The 20,769-nt window shown below is 42.4% G+C and overlaps 1 non-coding gene across 1 annotated transcript; it reads right to left on the bottom strand.

The window, feature by feature from the left end:
- Positions 1-9,124: 9,124 nt before the first annotated feature.
- Positions 9,125-9,243, bottom strand: LOC121287700. The gene has a single exon (XR_005945232.1). It is a non-coding gene; the product is annotated as a 5S ribosomal RNA (ribosomal RNA).
- Positions 9,244-20,769: the final 11,526 nt, after the last annotated feature.

Here is a 20,769-nt window from a genome sequence, read left to right on the forward strand (position 1 = left end):
GCTTCTAAGATCCTTCATGTTCTTTGTCCTTACTGTGTTGAGAGAGAGAGAGCCTACCATCTTCCCCCTCCTCCTCCTTCAAGTGCCATGCCTTAAGAGGGTGTTGGTGATCATTGGGTTGGGCCATGATTCGAGACTGGTGAATATTTGGGATTCTCTACCCCAGAGGGCTGTTGGAGGCTCAGTCATTGAATATGTTCAAGACTGAGATTGATGGGGTTCTACATATTTAAAAACATCAATGGATATGGGGATAGTGCAGAAAAATGGTGTTGATGTAGATCAGCCATGATCTCTCTGGTGGAGTGGGCTCAAAGGGCTGAATCCCCCCTCATGATATGTTTGGTAGTGTGGCTGACAAGAAAACTCTCCTGCTCTTACCACCTGTCTGCAGGTGTATTGGAAGAATTTACAGGCTGACAGCCCCAAAGCTCCTTAGACAGCATCTTCCTAACTCACAACCACTACCACCCAGAGGGACAAGAGCAGCAGTTAGATGGGAGCATCGCCACCTGGAAATTCCCCCACCAAGTCAATCACCATCCTGACTTGGAAATATATCCCTGTTCCTTCACTGTGGCTGGGTCAAAATCCTGGAACTCCCAAACTAACAGTGCTGTGGGTGTACCTACACTGCACGGACTGCGGTGTTTCAAGAAGGCAGCTCACTATCACCTTCTCAAGGGCAATTAGGGATGGGCAATAAATGTTGGCCCAACCAGCAAAGCCCACATCCTGTGAATGAATAAAATAAAAAAAATCAATCTGTTTGGCCACCCTTTTTTTATGAACTCTCGTTTCGTAGCCATCCAGTCCTTAAGTGGGACTTGAACTCGGAGATTCCTGCCCAGAAGCAAGGCTGTTACTAGTGTGCCACAAAACCTTTCTAGCATACCATCATCTCCAGTTTGCTGTTTCCTAAGGCTTCAAAACAACATATCATCATCCCTTGTATGAAAAGGATAAAAATGTGTTGGCTTTTAACTTTCAGGTTTTGCTGCCCCTTAACCCTCTGCCTTGATTTACTGATTCTTCTCTTCTCAGGTTCTATGTTGACCATCCATTGATGTTTTGAAATTTTAAATTTTTTAAAAATCGACCAAAATTGGTCAGTTTTTAAGATGGAGCCTAAGTTCATGTATTGTCAATTGTGCACATAGTAATATTCTAATAGTTCAATAAAGCAGAGGAGATAAAAAAGTATAAACTTGGAATAAGAACATGGACCAAGGAAAGAAATGAAGATGGTCTCTCAAGGGTAGAAGAAATTTCATTTTTCCTGGTATTGTGACCCCAGTGTCTATGTTAAGCATTCCAGATCTATTGGTATTCTTTCACTGCAGCAATAATGTTGATGTGAAGTCATTTTGCTTAGCATTGATGCTAAATTTCTTGGCATAAATCCAGAGTGAGGGTCCAACCTGAGTGTGGAGTGAAGGAGAGTACCTCCGCCCCACCAAGGTTTGGTCTGGCCTTGCATTTGTCTTGTCGTGTTCATTTTCTGTGGTGAGTTTTGTACTTGTGGTCAATGTGTTTCATAAATTCAGACCTGCTGATCTTGAGGCAAGACGCTATGCTCTTGAAGCTATTTATTGTATCTATAAGCCTCTCTACAGGGAAATCTGAAGCTGTGGCAGCGGTCAGAATTTCAAGGTTAAAGGTATTTTTGTAAATTGAGGCAAGGATGAAACCTAATTACCAATATTGACGTATATCTTGGCTTCCTGTGGTTTGTATGCATCTGAATGACTGTTTCAGAGGGTGAGCTGTAATGCTCAATAGTGGGGTAGGTAGGTGATTTCAGAACAGTGTGTTAATTTGGTTAATGGAAAAGTACAACGTTCTGTTGATAGAATGTTAGTTAAAGAAGCAGTAACATCCATCAAATATGTACAATGGGTTTGAACCTTGCAACTGCCATATAATAGTTACTTTGTAATCTCAAACAAAACTCACCAGGTTGTAAGTAACACTAGTCTATTTAGCCTTATTTTTATTTGGCCTGTTGTGCTGTTCTCTGCCTCACTGATATTAGGTGTATTGGGATTTGGGCTCAACTAACAGTTTTGCAAAGAGTAGTTACAGCACAGAAATGGGTCCCTGTTTGTGTTACGGCCCACTTGAGATGTCTGTTACAAATTAGAAAACCCTCTTTTTTTTATCCCAATGCTGGTGTTCCCTATTTATAAATTGTTTAAAACCTCATTCTCTGCTCCATTTCAACAAAGGGCTAGTTTCAGTGTAGAGTAGGAGCAGCTAATAAACCAATGTACGTTTGTTACTCTCTTGTGCAGCCAGATGTTTATTATTTTTAACCAAAAACAAATGTATGAGTCTGAAAATTAGCCAAAGGAATCATTTGATGTCATAACCTTTAAAGTCAAAGTTTGTTTTTCTTCAAGGCATGTTGCTTTTAGGTGCATTCCTTGACCAATTTATTAAATTATTTTGCAAAAACAACCAGCTCCATTTGACTTCCATCACCATGGTTCTATTTCTATTTGCCCAAACACAACCAGCGCATCTCTGGCAATGACATATCTTCCTGCCTCATACCTTGAATTCTGGGGTCACTCAGTCTATCTTTGTCTTCCTCCTCTTTCTATCTTCCTAATCTCTTTGCTGCTGCTTTATATTTTTGAGTATTGAAGCAAGGTAGTCTCCCTGAGATGCATAGTTTGCTGCTAAGCACCTCTAATGTACCTGTGAATCTGTGTAATACCTTTACTTTACTACGTTTCCCAAAATGTTAGTGAGATTCGGGGACTGAATGTTGAACCCTGCCTGCTATTGCCCTACTAATTGGAATGTATCACATGCAACCAACATTAATTTCAGTAGGTGGCAGAATCCTCCATGGGGCTCAGGCTGTGGATCATTGGACAATTTTAGTTAATATGAACAACATGCAGATAAACAGTGTTCTTGGTGTGAACAGATTTTATTACACTGTCAAATTTAGTAAAGATGCCCCTCCTACTCTATCCTTCGACACATAATTTGATCCTAAATAGTGAATTATTCAATATTTTGTATAGTGAACACTAGCACCTGTGATTGCTTCAGACTAACTGAACTAGGAGAAAGGCTGAGCATCAACTCGCAGACACTTCCTCCAACCTCTCCCTGGACCATGACCCCACCACTGAACATCAAGCCATTGTTTCCAGGGCTGTTACTGACCTCATCTCCTCTGGAGATCTTCCTTCCACAGCTTCCAACCTGATAGTCTCCCAACCTCGGACAGCCCACTTCTACCTCCTACCCAAAATCCATAAACAGGACTGTCCCAGCAGACCAATCGTGTCAGCCTGTTCCTGCCCCACAGAACTAATTTCTTGCTATCTTGACTCCAATCTCTCCTCTTGTCCAGTCCCTTCCCACCTACATCCGTGATTCCTCTGACACCCTACATCATATCAACAATTTCCAGTTCCCTGGTCCCAACAGCCTCCTCTTCACCATGGACATCCAATCCCTCTACACCTCCATCTCCCACCAGGATGGTCTGATGGCTCTCTGCTTCTTCCTTGAACAGAGGCCCGAACAATCCCCATCCACCGCTTCTCTCCTCCGCCTGGCTGAACTTATTCTCACACTGAACAATTTCTCCTTCAACTCCTCTCACTTCCTCCAAATAAAAGGTGTGGCTATGGGTACCCGCATGGGCCCCAGTTATGCCTGTCTCTTTATGGGGTATGTGAAACATTCCTTATTCCAGTCCTACTCCGGCCCCCCTCCAACAACTCTTTCTCCGGTACGTCGATGATTGCTTCGGTGCTGCTTCATGCTCTCGTCAGAACCTGGAAAAATTTATTAATTTTGCTTCCAATTTCCACCCCTCCATCATTTTCACATGGTCCATCTCTGACACTCCCCTTCCCTTCCTTGACCTCTCTGTCTCAATTTCTGGCGATAGACTGTCCACCAATATCCATTACAAGCCTACCGACACCAACAAATACCTCGACTACAGCTCCTCACACCCCGCTTCCTGTAAGGACTCCATCCCATTCTCTCAGTTCCTTTGCCTCCGTCGCATCTGTTCTGATGATGCCACTTTCAAAAACAGTTCTTCTGACATGTCTTCCTTCTTCCTTAACCAAGGTTTTCCACCCACGGTGGTTGACAAGGCCCTCAACTCTGTCCGGCCCATCTCCCATGCATCCGCCCTCACACCTTCCCCTCTCTCCCAGAAACATGATAGGATCCCCCTTGTCCTCATTTATCAGCCCACCAGCCTCTGCATTCAAAGGATCAGCCTCTGCCATTTTTGCCAACTCCAGCATGATGCCACCACCAAACACATTTTCCCTTCACCCCCCTGGCGGCATTCTGCAAGGTCATTTCCTCTGGGACATCCTGGTCCACTCCTCCATCACCCTCTACACCTCAACCCCCTCCCACGGCACCTTCCCATGCAACTGCAGAAGGTGCAACACCTGCCCCTTTACTTCCCTTCTCCTCACCGTCCAAGGGCCCAAACACTCCTTTCAAGTGAAACAACATTTCACTTGCACTTCCCTCAATTTAGTCTACTGCATTCGTCGCTCCCAATGCGGTTTACTCTACATTGGAGAGACCAAACGTAGACTGGGTGAGCGCTTTGCAGAACACCTTCAGTCTGTCCGCAAGCATGACCCTGACCTCCCTGTCACTTGCCATTTCAACACTCCGCCCTGCTGTCATGCCCACATGTCCATCCTTGGCCTGCTGCATTGTTCCAGTGAAGCTCAACGCAAACTGGAGGAACAGTACCTCATTTTCCGACTAGGCACTTTATAGCCTTCCAGACTGAATATTGAGTTCAACAACTTTAGATCGTGAACTCTCTCCTCCATCCCCACCACCTTTCCGATTTTTGCCCCCCCCCCGCCTTTTTTTTCCAATAATTTATATAGATTTTTCTTTTCCCACTTACTTCCATTATTTTTAAATATATTTCCATCCATTGTTTTATCTCTACCTTTTAGCCTTTTTCGATTCCTTCACCCCACCCCACCCCCACTAGGGCTATCTGTACCTTGCTTGTCCGGTTTCTACCCTTAATTATCACATTCCTTAGATAATATCACCACCTTCAACACCTCTTTGTCCTTTTGTCTGTGACATCTTTTGGTTATCTCCACCTATCACTGGCCCTCTATCCAGCTCTACTTGTCCCACCACCACCCCCCACCCCGCTTAAACCAGCTTATATTTCACCTCTCTTCTATTTTTACTTAGTTCTGTTGAAGGGTCATTCGGACTCGAAACATTAACTGTGTTCCTCTCCGCAGATGCTGCCAGACTTGCTGAGTTTTTCCAGGTATTTTTGTTTTTGTTGAGGAGAAAGTCGGCCTCCACTGCATCATTCAAAACCCTTTGCAGATTCATCAGAATGAATGTGGTTTGGAGGAGGTGGTCAATTTTCACAGGTTGTGAATTGCATAGGATGTTTGAATTGAATGGAAGGCTTGACTTGACTCATTAATCTGTGTCAAAACACTTTGGCCCTTTAGATTGATCCCTATCCAAATACAATAATAGCAATTGCAACATGCATGTCAGGACCTCCTGAACCAGCATCTCTGCCTGTGCCTGAGGGGTGTCAGATTCTGATGCATGCCTTGGAGCAACTCCATTTCTGTGCACTTGGTCCAACATGCAATTGACTGTGACAAAAATGTTTCAGCCTTCTCAACCCCATGCTGGCTTTCAGTGACGTTATCAAGTGCATGGTGAGTGTGCATTTGTATACTGATGAGGTCCTGCTCTACCTCTCAACTACTTTATCCATCCCACGACTACCTCTGCTATCAGTTTGCCTGGTCACATCAAGACATGAAATGAGACAGAATTTCGAGCTAAGTTTCGTTCTTCGAATTTTGCTCAACTGAGCTTCGTTCTTTCAAATACTATCATTTTTCTCCTTGCCTTTTTCCTCACTACTGGTGGTGAAATTTTTAGCTCCATCCTATAGTATTGAGGAACTTCCTCCCTGGATGTTTCTATGACCTCCACGTAATGATTCATTATCAAAAGAATAACTTTCTTTGGCAAGTTGGAAAGGTAAGCCTATAAGCAATGTCAGTAGTTTTGCATTGCTACTCTGGCTACAGCTCTCCTTTTGTGCGTTGCTATATGCAATATTAGCTGTTGTGCTCCTGCAACCAAACTTGACTAAGGGATCAGTCTGCCTTCTCTGCCAGCATTCATTGGCTCCCAGGAAATGCAGGAACCCACTTTTGCTTCAGGCTGGTAAACTTAACCTCATCCAGTCCAATGTGTGCACTTTTGATTTTTGATATTTAACTCCACAGTTGTTTAAATTCAAGTTACATTTTGCCATTTTTATTCAAGTTTGAATGTGCAAGACCATAAGCATGTGATACAAAACTTCAACAACCCGCTTGAACTGATCTAGAATTTTCAGTATTCCGCAGCATCATTTCACTGGGAAGTTTCAAAGTGAAGGAGGAACTTGTTGTTGTGTGCCAGATGGATCAAATCCATGAGGGAAAATTGATCACATGGTTACAACTGTTTTGCAATTTGTATTTTATTTCAAGATACGTGCCCTGACTTCAGAAGTAATAAGACTAGCACAACTTCAGAGGTTTTTAGAAAACTAAATTAAACTTTTATTAAGAAAAGATTAAGCACATCCATAGGTCTACACATTGCTACTATGACTCCTAAAACCCTAATTAATCTGGCTTCCAGTTACACCCCCGTTAAGATAACCGTAAAAACAAATAGATGTAAAGAGATCCAGGCAAAGCAACATAATACCCTGGACATTGAAATTCAAAGTGAGTTTTCTTAGCTTCGGTTCCTGTAAATGGCAACTTGATGCACAGAGGCTGGAGGCTTTTCACATTTGTGTTGGATCTTACAATACTTTGCCTTCCCCTCTGACACATAGCCTCATCCCTTTTATACATATTTCTCCCTTTTTAATGCAAATTCCAATGTCCTGATATGTCTTTGGAACTTCACCACCTTTCATAGTGTTCATATTATGAGAAAAGATTTATATTTTCAGTAACCTTTGGGGGAAAAATAAACAAGGCTTGGCTTCTGGCTAGGTGGAACATCCTACCTTCCCTTTGAAATTTAAACTAACCTAATTTATCTAAAAATGCAAATTTTCCTTACAGGTCACATTCTAAAACTTCAGCCATGTTTATGTATTTAACATTTCAAACCTAGCTTCCTTTTTGACTCTGCTTCCAGCCCAGCTGTTTTCAATTCAATTAAATCCAAACCCCACTATTAACCTACCTTCTCAATAATGTTGAGAATGATTGTTTTCACGACACTTGTAGCTAGCAATTTTATAACATCTGATTCATTGCATTACATTCTTTAATTATAACATCTCGACAATTTCCCGCTATTAACCTTGACCTTGTTAGTTGGCACAGTCCTGAACAGCCTTGACAACGTTGCAATACATATCATGCAAGTAGATAAGAACTGATTCCAGTGAATATCATACATTGCCAATTACACAACCCTTGTCACTTCTTCACAGAAGTGCAGGACTCATCCTAACTTGCACTGCTAACCTTTCATTGTTATACTTTTGAAAAGTTAGAAGCTTTCAATTTGTTTCCTGTTTGTATCTGAGATCTGTGTTTAAGAATGGGGATCAATTTATGTCCATCATAAGAATAGAATGAGGAAGCTATGAATTTTAAAACTGCTAATTTTATTGTATTTGTATCGGACCTCCATTGAACTGCATGCAATGTGATCAGGTCCTTTTGCTATTTTTTTAAAGTATATTCGTGAACCAGGTCCTTTTGCTATTGTATTGCACCTCCAAGTTGATCCCAAATTGGTGTGTAGTAACTCTTTCGAGTACAAACCCGTTTCCATCTGTTTCAGATGAAGTTACATTGTTTGCCGTTGTGAGATTTGAACTCTTGATCTTGGAGTTACAAGCCCAGTACCATAACCACTTGGCTATTTAGGCCAAGCCTGTGTAACTCTTTCGAGTACAAACACATTTCCATCTGTTCCTATTCAGATGAAGTTACATTGTTTCATAGTTTGCCATTGTGAGATTTGAACTCTTGATCTTGGGGTTACAAACCCAGTACCATAACCACTTGGCTATTTAGGCCAAGCACAATTGGTGTGTAGTAACTCTTTCGAGTACAAACCCGTTTCCATCTGTTTCAGATGAAGTTACATTGTTTCATAGTTTGCCATTGTGAGATTTGAACTCTTGATAATCTTTTAAATGAAAACCAAATCAACAAAATTGGGATAAATCAGGCACAGCCCCTAATTCAGGTCAGTTGTAAAACCAAGAACAAAGTTTGTAAGTTTCCTTTAAACTTTAAATCAAAATGTGATTAAAGGGGTCAACAAAACACCCCAGTCCCCGCGGTGCCCACCGAGCACAGAAGGCCTCGAGAGTGCCAGCAGACACCGCGTGCTCCTTCTCCAGGGACATCCGGCAACGAACGTAGCCACGGAAGAGGGACAAACAATCGGGCGGGACTCCCCCGTCGATCGCCCGCTGCCTGGACCTGTTAATGGCCAACTTGGCCAGGCCCAGGAGCAGGTTCACGAGGAGGTCCTCCTCCTTCCCGACCCCCTTCCGCACCGGGTGCCCATAGATCAGGAGCGTGGGGCTGAAGTGCAAACAAAACATCAATAAAAGGTTTTTCAAATAACTAAAAAGGGAAAGTATATTCGTGAACCAGGTCCTTTTGCTATTGTATTGCACCTCCAAGTTGATCCCAAATTGGTATGTAGTAACTCTTTCAAGTACAAACCCGTTTCCATCTGTTTCAGATGAAGTTACATTGTTTGCCATTGTGAGATTTGAACTCTTGATCTTGGAGTTACAAGCCCAGTACCATAACCAATTGGCTATTTAGGCCAAGCCTGTGTAACTCTTTCAAGTACAAACACATTTTCATCTGTTCCTATTCAGATGAAGTTACATTGTTTCATAGTTTGCCATTGTGAGATTTGAACTCTTGATACTCTTTCGAGTACAAACCTGTTTCCATCTGTTTCAGATGAAGTTACATGTTTCACAGTTTGCCATTGTGAGATTTGAACTCTTGATCTTGGGGTTACAAACCCAGTACCATAACCACTTGGCCATTTAGGCCAAGCAAGCCTACTGCACCTGGTATTCCCAGGCAGTCTCCCATCCAAGTACGAACCAGGCCTGAGTCTGCTTAGCTTCCGAGATCAGACGAGATCGGGCGTTTTCAGACTAGTATGGCCGTAGGCAAAAAAAACACCCCAGTCCCCGTGGTGCCCACCGAGCACAGAAGGCCTCGAGAGTGTCAGCAGACACCGCGTGCTCCCTCTCCAGGGATGAGATTTGAACTCTTGATCTTAGGGTTACAAACCCAGTACCATAACCACTTGGCTATTTAGGCCAAGCTGAAATTAAGTTGTTTCATAGTTTGCCATCGTGAGATTTGAACGTTTGATACTCTTTTGAGTAAACCTGTTTCCATCTGTTTCAGATGAAGTTACATTGTTTCATAATTTGCCATTGTGAGATTTGAACTCTTGATCTGGGGGTTACAAACCCAGTACCATAACCACTTGGCTATTTAGGCCAAGCTAAACATGTAACTCTTTTGAGTACAAACCTGTTTCCATCTGTTTCAGATGAAGTTACATTGTTTCATAGTTTGCCTTTGTGAGATTTGAACTCTTGATCTCGGGGTTATAAACCCAGTACCATAACCACTTGGCTATTTAGGCCAAGCTTGAATGTTTGATACTCTTTTTGAGTAAACCTGTTTCCATCTGTTTCAGATGAAGTTACATTGTTTCATAGTTTGCCATTGTGAGATTTGAACTCTTGATCTGCGGGTTACAAACCCAGTACCATAACCACTTGGCTATTTAGGCCAAGCAAGATGTAACTCTTTCGAGTACAAACACGTTTCCATCTGTTTCAGATGAAGTTACATTGTTTCATAGTTTGCCATTGTGAGATTTGAACTCTTGATCTTGGGGTTACAAACCCAGTACCATAACCACTTGGCTATTTAGGCCAAGCACAATTGGTGTGTAGTAACTCTTTCGAGTACAAACCCGTTTCCATCTGTTTCAGATGAAGTTACATTGTTTGCCATTGTGAGATTTGAACTCTTGATACTCTTTTGAGTAAACCTGTTTCCATCTTTTTCAGATGAAGTTACATTGTTTCATAGTTTGCCATTGTGAGATTTGAACTCTTGATCTTGGGGTTCAAACCCAGTACCATAACCACTTGGCTATTTAGGCCAGCACAATTGGTGTGTAGTAGATGTACAAAGTGCCATCAGGTTTTTTAATATCAATAAGTGGCTTCAGCTTGTCATACTATTGGCCACATTAGTGGCTGTTTGGTAACTGAGTATGTAAGAATAACACATCGCAGAGAATTTTATGGGGAAACTGTAACTGCTTACAAGTTATTTCCAAGATTGGAGCACTGAACATAAGATATTTTAAAATTTACTCAATTTCTGTAGGGTTACACTATTATTTCTGCAAAAAGCTCCACGTTGGCCACCTGAGAACCCTCCAACTCACCCCAGGCTCTGAACCCATTAACTTCAATTGATTGTTTGCTGTGTCCTGAAAGCAATCTGTGTTTAAGTGTTTGCTTTGCAATGAAAATGTATTTGCTTAGGAATAATTTGAGGCAGCATGATGCATATCAGGTAGTAACTTGTAATATCCTCAATATGGAAAACCAGTTCACAAGGACACAGATTCTTGCCATTGATGCACTAACTAACTTCAACCTATCTCAAATTAGTGCTTTTTGAAAAAAAAACATTTTAGACTTCATTTTGAATTGTGATAGAATTCCAATCCATCATACTGCCATCCTTTAATTTTATTATCTGCATTATTTGGGTTTCTTTTAGAATGTCAGCTTGGACCTTGTGATCTTTAAATCTATATTTTTCAATGAAAACAAATTAAATTCTTTCATATTCCTCTTGTTTTGAGGTTTACATCCTAGATTAATTCCTAATGCTCTTCCGGAAGATTTTTTTCAATCCGTAAATATCCTTTTAAAGACTAGTCAAACTGCACTCCATTCAGAATAGAGCCTTTCTGGTGAATTGTTAAAATAGCTGGTTTTTTTGTAGCATCAGTGACTGAAGTTTCATTAATGAGTTTCATTAATGAGTTATCAATAATTGCATTCCAATCCATTCCTTTTCCAACTCTGCCAACAATAAGTTCAGAACAAAACACCTGGGACATTGAGGGTTTTTCCAAATTTTGGGATGCCTGTTTCTTGTCTGAGAAATGAATGACTGACTGACCAACAGTTGAAAATTGGCGAGGGGGGGGGGGGGGTGGGGGGCGGTGAGCCGCCATGGCTGCCCCACAGATGCCCAAGACATCAGTGTAAGCAATAGGACCGCAAATACAATTTTCAGGCACAGACGGGTAGAGCCTGTGCACACTCTGGCCAGTTGCACAAGACGTCGGGTTGCCTAACCAGTGGTGCTAAAAGGGACGGTCACTATAAACTTGGTTATTAAAAATCAATTTTTGCAGCCCAGTGACCTCATGGTCAGCTGGCATTAAGAAATTTATTTAGACATAATATTTTAAACCAGAATACTTTTAAAGGTCTAGGATTTGGATATTTATGGTAGAGTGGGACCTCTGCCTAGCCTTGTAATCTCTCCTGACTCCTGTTGGATTTCTGGTCCCAGGATCACTTCACAATTGGGAAGAGGTCTCTGTCCAAAAGTTACACCATTATGGGCTTGCTGCAACAACCTGCTGGAATAGGCTAAGTGGTAGCAGCTGAGCTGCTTAAAAAGACCACTTTTGGGCCTCGCTTTAAATTTTGGTGATGGGGCTTGTGCACGGGTACTTGCAGAACATTTGTTCGGACATTCTTCCTTTTGAAGCCTCAGTCCCTTCTAATGACCTTTTTTATGTCCTGAATGTTGGGCCTTTAATGTTGAGGCCTGGACAAATGTGGGAAATGCAAGGGGGAATGCATCAAGTTACCATATACCTATCCACCATATGTGAAAGACTGTTCTGCGCTACACAAGTGGGGAAGCTGGTGCACCAGCAGAACAGCCCTCAGTATCTTCTGACTCCTTAACTCGTCCAAATCTGCCAAAAGAAAAATCAGTAGATTGCTGCCTATTGATGGTGGTGAATCAATAGTTTAACCATTAGAATAATCGGTCTCAATACGAATCCTTGATCCCAAGATTTATTTTTCAAGTTTACTGGTTTTGAGGTCAGTTGTTAAAATTCTTGATGGCTTTACCACTTGCTGAAAGTAAGTTGGCAGTACACCAGCATTTATCTGAAACATCATAAACTCTAATCAATTTATCTTTAAAAATCTTGAACAAACACTTCCCTATTTCACCAAAAGGAATACACATACAGAAACTCTTATTAATGTAAGAGGGGTTTGGTAGCTATTGCTGGCATCCACTCCCAGCCCTTATTACCAATTTGAAATGGCACGTAGGGCATTGTTGAATGACATAAAAGTTCAAGTGTGATTATTAATCTGTAGACTTGGGCAATATGCCACCTGGAAATCTCAATAGTACACAAAATATAATTGCAGGCTGAACTCAGGAAATTTGCTACATAAAACAGCTTGGATCAAACAAACCCTTTGTTTCATACACAGGGCCATCTGTCATTTATGACACACCAAGGTCATTTGGCCCACTTCAGTCCATGCTGGGTCTCTGTAGAGCAATGAAATCAGTTACACTAGCCCATCCCCATAGCTTTGCATGTTTATTTCCCCCAAATGCCCATCAAATTTTCTTTTGAAATCATTGTCTCCAGGCAGCAAGTTTGATAGGTCATTACCATTCACTGCATTTATGTTTTTAAAAAGTTATTTCCCTCATCTGTTTTCTTGCTCAAAACCTTCAATGTGTGTCCTTTCGTCCTAGCACCATCAGCTAATGGGAACAGCTGATCTTTGTCTTTAGCTCTTGTAGCTAAAACCCCTCATCTCTGGAATCATTCTGGTAAATCTCCTCTGCAGCCTCAAGAGCCCTCATTTCCTTCCTAATGTGTGATGAGCAGACCTTGATGCAATACTCCAGTTGTGCCCTAACCAGAGCTTAATATATGTTCAGTGTGACTTGCTCTTTAATTCCATGTGTCTATTTATGAAACCCCAAGTTCCATATGCTTTGCTACCTATTCTCTCTACATTCTGCACGTTCAAAGATCCAAGCACATGAATGGTCAGATCCCTCTGTCCCTGCACACTCTTTAGAACGGTGCCATTATGTATATATTGCCTCTCCCCTCCCCATCCTTTCTGCCAAAATGTATCACTTCAATCTGCACTTGTCTGTCCATTCTGAAATAGCCCATATATATATTCTGTTGAAGTCAGTTAACATTGTCCTCTGTCCGCTGTGCCTCCAAAGTTGATATCATTAGGAATTTTTTCTCCCATATTCCAGTAACCAAGTCATTTGTATAGGTCAAAAAAAGCACTTTTCAACACTGAACCTCCAAACATCTGTCTACCATCCTCCTCTTTAAACAACCATTGACCACAACTTGCTGCATTCTGTCCTTTAGCCAATCTTTCATTCAAGCTTGATTTCATTAACCAGCTTTTTCATATGGTGCTTTCTTAAAATCCATACAATATCCCTTCATCAAAAACATTCAATTAGATTAGTCAAACACTCAACCTTTTGCAAATTAGTGCTGGCTCTCCTTGATGAGCTCAAACCTCCAAATGCCCGTTCATTTTTCCCTGATTGTGTTTCTAGAGCCTTAACCAGCTCTAGAGGTGTTAAACTGATTGGCTTGTAGTTACCAGGAATGTCCTTGCACCCTTTCTTGAATAAGGGTGCCACATTTATCACTCTCCAATCCTTTAGCACTTTCCCCATATGTAGGGAAATTTGGAGGAGTATAGCAAATCCTTCTGCTATCTCCACCCCCACACCCTTTAAGAACCTGGTATTTAAGCATTCAGACCAAGTGACTTAGCCACTCTTAAGCATAGCCAGCCTTTCCAGTACATCTTGCCCATCAGTTTTCACCCCATCAATTACCTCCTCCATTTCCTGACTACATTGTACTTTGGGCAGGCTTTATGAAGTCACAAGGTGAACTGCTCACCAGAATTCCCAGCCTCTGACCTGCTCTTGTAGCCACAGTATTTATATGGCTGGCTAGTTCAGTTTCTGGTCAATGGTAACCTCCAGGGCAATGCTTAGTGGGCCATGTGGTGATGATGATGCCACTGAATGTTGAGGAGAGATAGTTAGATTCTCTTTTGGAGATGGTTATTGCCTGGCACTTAAGTGGTAACTAACATTCACGGCACACATCCACACTACACATCAGCCCCAAGTCTGAATGTTGTCCAGCTCCTGCTGCATGCAGGCAAAGCCTGGTTCAGTATCTGTGGAGATGCAAATGGTACCAAATGCTTTTCAGTCATAAGTGAACATCCTCACTTCTAACCTTAAAATCATTGAAACAGCTGAAGATGGTTGGGCCTCAGACACTACCCTAAGGAACTTTTTGCAGCATGTCCTAGGGCTGAAATGTTTGTGGCTGTTGGAGGCCAATCTTCATTTTTGCACTAGATATGACTCCAACCAGTGGCACGTCTTTCTACATGATTTCCCATTGACTTCAGTTTTGTCAGGGCTCCTTAATGCTACACTCAGTCAAATCCTGATTTGATGCCAAGGACAATTGCACTGGCTTCACCTCTGGAGTTCAGATGTTTTTCCACGTTTAGATGAAAGGCTGTAATGGGGTCAGTAGCCAAGTGGCCCTTGTGGAACCCAAACTGTGCTGCTAGTGACACTTCGATCACTTTGGTTGAGAGAATACTGGGGTGTAATTGGTTGGATTGTCCTTTTTGTGCACTGATCGTACATGGGTAGTGTTATGTTCCATCTGTCCGGTTGCTTTGCTCGTGAACACAGTTGCATGCATATCTACTGGTGAGTAAGTTGGTAAACGAGATGCTGCAGATACCAGTGTAAGATGAAGCACATGCTGCTTATTAACACAAGTAACAGAGTACCAACATGTGTGTTTCTCAAACCAGACCCTTTTCTAAACTACTGATTAATATTGTAGCCTGCGTTACACAGCAATTGGGTAATAGTCACGTGGTCAATCTGTTCTCATTCTCTTAAAGGTGTATTGAACTTCAGTTACCACAGGTAGTTTTCAACATTGTTGGTTAGATGTCAATGTTTTCTCTCTACAGAGTTTGTATTTGAATTGCAGTGGTTTGAAGAGAACACTACTTTGTTAGTACTGGCCTGTCATGTTTATATTTTCACCTGTTCTCCAGCTCAGACAGACTTTTTTTTTTAAAGAGTCTCCATTGCTGCCAGGACAAAGTAAAAATAGTTGTATTTCCAACTGCAGTAGATAACAGGATAGTTTTGTTTCAAGATAGATATCAGGACTGACCCTTCCACGGGCCTCAACAGTTTTCACTTGTCAACTCCACTTAACCAATTCAGCCTGTGTAGGGGTGCACTTGGAAAGTAACAATTTCCTGACTAGGAATTGGATTTGAGCTAAGACGATAAAAGCAGTGAACTTAGACACAATTGCTGGTGGCCTTAATGTTACTATATAGATAAATTCATGCTTCAGGAGTGCCTGTGGGTGAAGTTTCCATTGGATTCTCTAAGTCTTTTGTACCTCCTTTTTAAGAGGAAGATTGGTAGGGAAATCCCAGAGAAACCATGTTTCTCTCTCTTTTTATCCTTTCTCTGGAGTTTTCACTGATTTCCTGTCTCGAGTACAATGGGATTTGAGTGATCCCTTTGTGGAAACTTCTTCCCTCTGTAGAGAAGCTCTTGCCTAATTATGCTAACTAAACTGTTGCCAGTTTAAAAATTCATCAAGCCCTACATTTCCAAAGTTGACTACCTATTGCTACTTCTGAGAGGTCTCCATCTTGATAGTGGAGCAGGGAACTTCAGGAAAAAGAGCTATATTACTAGGAGTATGTCTTGACTTCTTCAGCAAGTAACGTTGATGCCTGATAGCAGCTCTGAGCCCCAGTTATAAAGATCCAGCTTTTTTGATAACTGGCAGCAATACAAACATGCCATTGATGATTGATTCAAGCTGTCCATGCCTGGAAGTGTTTAGCTCTTTACTCGAATGTATGAACGTACAAATTAGGAGCTGGAGTAGGTCGGTCAGTCCCTCAAGCCTGCTCTACATTTTATAAGATCATGGTTGATCTGACAGTGGCCTCAACTCTACTTTCCTGTCTTAATTATTACTTTCCTACTCCCTTTAACTCCCTTGTCAATCAAAAGTCTATCTAACTCTTCCTGTCAATCTAACTCTTCCTTTAAAATATTCAATGACCCTGCCTCCACTGCTCTTTGTGGAAGAGAATTTAACACACTGGTGACCCCCTTGAGAGGGAAAAAAATTCCTCATCTGTATTAAATGGGAGACCTCTTATTCTTAAACTGTCCCCTTGCCCTAGTTTCTCCAACAGGGGGAAACATCCTCTAAGCGTCCACCCTGTTAAGTCCCCACAGGATCTTATGTTTCAATAAGATCATCTCATTCTTCTAAAATCCAAGGGTACAGGCCCAAACTTTCATCAAAGATAATCTCTTATCCCAGCAACTAGTCAAGTGAGCCTTCTCTGAACTGCTTCTAATGTTAAATCCTTTCTCAATTAAGGAAACCAAAAGTGTACTCCAGATATGGTCTTGCCACTAGTTACAATTTGCCAACCTGAAATGACCCATTTTATCCTTCTGCTCCCTGTTAGTCAATTATCTGATATAATTACCCCTATCCCATGAGCTCTTTTATTTTGCATTATAACTTTTACTGCATCTTTTATCAATGTCTCCTGGAAATCCAAGTTCACTGAGTTTACATGTTTTATTCATGTTACTTCCTTGAAGTCTAAAAAGCAATGAGCTCAAACATTGGGTGGAATTTTCCATGCCTGCTGGGAGCAGGTGTGATAGGTGGCATGAGCAGACAGTGTGGCGCAATCGGTTTCACAACAGGAAGGCAGGTTGCAATTGTCCACTCATCTCGCCAATGGCAGGGGCCATGTTTCCTGCCATCAGTCATCAGGAACCTCATTGTAATACATCAGATCATTATCAGGTCATCGTGTCAGGCTCTTGCACCCCCCCGCTGGGTCATCCGTCCACATCAGTGGGAAAGTATGCCAATGTGTTTCACAAGACAGGTGATGAGCGCTTGGCGGCCTGCACTTTGGGTGAACTGGAGGTGAGTGCACTGCAACATTCTGCAGAGCTCAGCAGGGTCACCTGTTGCTTTGCAGTCTTCAGGGGCTCTGGGGGGTTGGGGTTTAGTGACATCCTGACCGACTGGTGGCTGAGGGGAGGGGAAAGCAATCAGGAGGGCGAGGGCAAGTGCAGCCCTGCCTCTGAGGTGACTGGTGGTTGAGGGGTGGTGGGGTGAGCGCTGTGACAGGACTCCAGGGAGGGTGCCTCCAGATTCCTCTTCAGAAGTTTCTTCAGGGCTTGATTGGAGGCCCTGGGTCATGAACTCTGTCAGCTGTTTGGCAGATGTCTGTGAAAGCAAGGAGAGATCACTAGTGCATGGCAGTGGCCTGTGAAAGAGGACACATCACTCTTGGCATGGTTGTCTGATGGATGTTGCACTGCTGGATCCTCACTTAATAGACCAGTGCCAATTTCACCGTCTACAATTGTCACGGGTGATTTTAATCTGCATCTTTACTGGACAAATCAGATTGGCAGGGGTAATATGGAAGACAAACTTGTAGAGAGCACCAGGGATTGTTTCTTAGAGCAATACATTGCTGAACCTACCTGGGAGCAGGCTGATTTAGATCTAGTGATGAGATGGGATTAACAAGAGATATTGTAGTTAAGGATCCTCTAGGGGGTAGTGATTGCAACATAGTAGACTTTTAAATTCAGTTTGAGGGCGAGCAGCTCGGGTCTCAAACCAGTGTCCTCAACTTAAATAAGGGCAATTACAGAGGGATGAAGAAAGAGCTGTCTAAAGCAGGCTGGGAAAATAGACTAAGGGGAAGGTTAGTGGATGAGCAGTGATAGATATTTAAGCAGATATTTCATAAAGCTCAGCAAAAATTTATTCCGGTCAAAAAGGAGGACTTGATAAGAAGGATGATCTACCTGAGGTTGAGGAGAGTATGCAATCAAAAACTAAGGCATACAACATGGTGAAAACTAACGATAGGCCAGAGGATTGGGATTTTTTTTTTTAGGAACCAGCAGCCAATGAATAACAAGCTAATAAAGAGGGAGAAAATTGATTATGAAAGTAAATTGGCAAGAAATATAAAAACAGCAGCAAGAACTTCCACAGGTATATAAGTGGCTAAAGTGAGCGTGGGACCCTTGGAGAATGCAACTGGAGAATTGATAATGGGAAACAGGGAAATGGCAGATAATTTAAACCAATACTTTGCATCGGTCTTCATGGTGTAGGACACTATAAATATCCCAAAGGTATCAGATAAGCAAGGAGCTAATGGGAGGAAAGATCTTGTAACAGTCCCTATCACGAGGGACAAAGTATTTGACAAATTAATGGGGACTAAAGGCAGGCAAGTCGCTGGGACCTGATGGCCTGCATTAAAGGCTTTTAAAGGAAGTGGCTGCAGAGATAGTGGAGGCATTGGTCAAAATATTCCAGAACTCACTGGATTCCAGGAGGGTGCCAGCCGATTGGGAAAACCGCTAATGTGACGCCCCTGTTCAAGAAGGGAAGGAGACAAAAAGCAGGAAACTATAGGCCAGTCAGCCTAATGTCTGTCGTTGGCAAAATGCTAAAGTCCATTATTAAGGAAGAAATAGGACATTTAGAAAAGCCTAATGCAAACTGAGTCAACATGGTTTGGTGAAAGGGAAATCATGTTTGACAAATTTGCTAGAGTTCTTCGAGGATAGAATGAGCAGAGTTGACAAAGAGGAACTGGTAGATGTAGTGTATTTGGATTTCCAGAAAGCATTCGATGAGGTGCCACATAAAAGGTTATTGCACAGGATAGGAGCTCACGGTATTTAGGGTAATATATTAGCATGGATTGAGGATTGGTTAACACACATTCAGGATTAATGTGTCTTTTTCAGGTTGGAAAGACGTAACTAGTTTAGTGCCACAAGGATCAGTCCTAAGACCTCCGTTATTTACTATCTATATTAATGACTTGGAGGGGACAGAGTGTAATGATCTAAATTTGCTGATGATACAAAAATAGGTGGGAGGGCATATCGTGATGACATAAGGAAGCTGCAAGGGGATTGAGTGGGCAAAAACTTGGCAGCTGGAGTTTAATGTAGGAAAATGTGAGGTCATTCACTTTGGTAGGAAGAATCAAAAGACAGCCTCATATTGAAATGAAGAGAGACTCCAAAAAAATGGTAGCACAGAGGGATCTGGTTGTTCTTGTGCTTGAAACACAAAAGGTTAGCATGCCGGTGCAGCAAGTAATTAAGAAGGCAAATGGAATTTTGGCCTGTATTGCTGGGGGGTTGGAGTTTAAAAATTAAAAGGAAATGTTATAACTGGACAGGGTGTCGGTGAGGCTGCACCTGGAGTAGTGCACAGTTTTGGTCCTCTTATTTAAGAAAGGATATACTGGCAGCCTAGTGAATCTCTTTTGAACTGATTCCTGGCTTGAAGGAGTTGGCTTATCAAGAATGGCGGAACAGGTTAGGCCTTTATTTAAGAGTTTAGAAGAATGAGGGGTGATCTTATTGAAACGTGCTAGATTCTGAGGAGGCTTGACAGGGTGGATGTTGAGATGATGTTTCCACTAGTGGGGGAATCTAGAACTAAGGAACATAGTTACAGAATAAGGAGGCACTCGTTTAAAACTGATGTGAAGGAATTTCTCCTCTCAGAAGGTGGTGAATGTCTGGAATTCTCTACCCCAGAGAGTTGTGGAGGCTAGATCACAAAGTATTTAGAGAAGGTGGGTAGATTTTTTTGAAATATCGGAGTTGAGGGCTATGACGAGCTGGCACGAAAAAGGAGTCAGCCATGATCTTATTGAGTGGTGGAGCAGGCTTGAGGGGCTGAATGGCCTGCTGCTCCTATTTCTTATGGGTTCTGAAGAAGTCATTTGGACTTAATGTTAACTCTTTCGCTCCACAGATGCTGTCAGACCTGCTGAGTTTTTCCAGCAATTTTTGTTTTTTTGTTTCCAATTTCCAGCATCCACAGTATTTTGCCTTTATCCTATTTCTTAAGTCAGCACAGGACCAGCCCAGATCCTCGCCAACCAGCTGGCATTCCACCACTGGTCTGTGGCCTCCCTCATGTGCCACCTTGTCCTGCATTGATAGAGATGGAGAAAGTGTAAGCAGGATGCCTGCCAGGCCAGATGACAAGTATGCTTGGCCTGTGTGGGTAAGTGGTCCCATGGACAGGATGAGGACTTTGACAGTGAGAGAGTGAATGAATTGTAATGTCCCTTGAACCAGCAGGGCTTGCAGGCCCTGTGGTGTGTGATGGGTTTGTGAGTGATGAGTGACTTACCCTGGCAGAATGGAGATCATTCATCCTCTTGCGGCACTGGGTGGCTGTCCTTTTTTTTGCAGGGCATTGCCACTGACCGCCACTGCTTCCCACGCTGAGTTAGTGCTGTTGCTGCCCATCCTGTGGCCAGAGTGGGAGTTGAGGTCATCCTGGCAGGCCCCCACAGCATCCAAACGTCACTTAAGACACGTCACTGAACCTTGGGGCTGCGGTCATCTTCGGTTTTAGGGCCATGTCTTCTGTGTA

Source organism: Carcharodon carcharias, chromosome 14 (genome assembly GCF_017639515.1).
Source record: "Carcharodon carcharias isolate sCarCar2 chromosome 14, sCarCar2.pri, whole genome shotgun sequence".
Classification (NCBI taxonomy): domain Eukaryota; kingdom Metazoa; phylum Chordata; class Chondrichthyes; order Lamniformes; family Lamnidae; genus Carcharodon; species Carcharodon carcharias.